We start from the raw sequence: 1,798 nt of genomic DNA, 5'->3' as shown, positions 1-1,798 counted from the left end.
CGGCATTCCTGTAGCCATAGTGTCAGATAGAGACCCAAGGTTTAATTCCCAATTTTGGAGAAGCTTCCAGGAATGCGTAGGCACCAGATTAAACATGAGTACCGCTTACCACCCCCAGACTGATGAACAAAGCGAAAGGACTATTCAGACCCTAGAAGATATGCTACGAGTGTGTGCCATTGATTTCAAAGGAAATTGGGATGACCACTTACCCCTGATCGAATTAGCTTACAACAATAGCTATCATGCTAGCATAGGAATGCCCCCGTATGAAGCTCTTTATGGAAGGAGATGTCGTTCTCCCCTATGTTGGGACGAAGTTGGAGAACACAAGATATTAGGACCGGAGTTAGTCCAGCAGACCAGAGAAATGGTAGGACTCATCAGGAAAAGACTGATAGCATCCCAGGACAGACAAAAGAAGTACGCCAACCAGACCAGGAAGGATAGGGAATATAAGTATGAGATTCTGTGCTATTGAAGGTATCTCCGTGGAAAGGAGTGATGAGATTTGGAAAGAAAGGGAAGTTGAGTCCCAGATTTATAGGACCCTTTGAAATTTTGAGGAAAATAGGACCTCTAGCTTACGAGCTCGCCTTGCCTCCTAATTTGCAACAAGTACACAACGTGTTCCACGTGTCCATGTTAAGGAAGTACCATGCAGATGCACGACATGTAATAGAATACGAGCAGGTAGATTTACAACTAGACCTGACCTACATCGAGCAGCCAGTAAGGATAATGGACCAGAAAGAACAAGTGCTGAGGAACAAAACTATGAAGCTGGTTAGGATCTTATGGAGAAATCAAAATGTTGAGGAATCAACTTGGGAACTTGAAGACACAATGAGGAATAGATATCCCCACTTATTTTCTAATTGATTCCGGGACGGAATCCTTGTTAGAGGGGAAGACTGTAATAACTCGAATTTTTGAGACCTTGTAAAATATTTAATGAATAGTAACCCTGACGGACGGGAAAAACTTTTGAGCCCACACTATGTAGTGCATGAGGAAATGAGGTTCGGAGTTGATATTACGATTATACATACTAAATGAGTGTATGTAAACGCTATTAGTTTTCGAAGAAAACGAACTTTGAAAAACGACAGTATTTACGACTCATCGAGGATTACGGGAATCATAATATAATTATAAGATTAAAACCCTACGGATTTATATTAAAGTAGTATAAATAAAAATATAAGGAATAAATACGAAAGGAAGTACATCGCGAACCATTTAAGAGTAAGTATTACGAAGAACGTTTAAGTAACTGAGAGAACGTGTAAATGATTAAATAAACATAACGTACTAACTAAACCATGGTAAGGAAGTAACCATGGATACTTCATCAAATAGTGAGCTAACCATAGGATGATCAAGCTAGCTAGCAAAATAGTGTGCTAAGGAAGCTAACCAAGTAGTTTAGCTTGTAACCTAGCAAGCTACAAAGATTTGTCCCTAAGATTTGCAACCAAGAATCAACCTAGAATGCTATACTAGGAGAATAAAATCAATTGCAAAGATATCACCTCATCTTCCTAGAAGCAACCTAGCAAAGCATCCAAGAGAAGCAACCAAGATTAGTATAAATACCCCCCCATCCCAATTGCTTCCATTCGGCAATTTGAAGAAAAAGAGGGGAATTCAAATTCAAATCTCCAAGTTCTAGCTCTTGTAAAATCATCAAATTAATTCTCAAGCCTCCTAGAAATTAAACTAAGGTAAGAAAATTCTTTCATCTCTTTTTATCAAGGTCTGATGGGTGGAATAAATTCAAGAAACTCACTAGTGA

Source organism: Apium graveolens, chromosome 3 (assembly GCF_009905375.1).
Source record: "Apium graveolens cultivar Ventura chromosome 3, ASM990537v1, whole genome shotgun sequence".
In the NCBI taxonomy this organism is placed as follows: domain Eukaryota; kingdom Viridiplantae; phylum Streptophyta; class Magnoliopsida; order Apiales; family Apiaceae; genus Apium; species Apium graveolens.
This window is presented reverse-complemented; position numbering follows the sequence as displayed.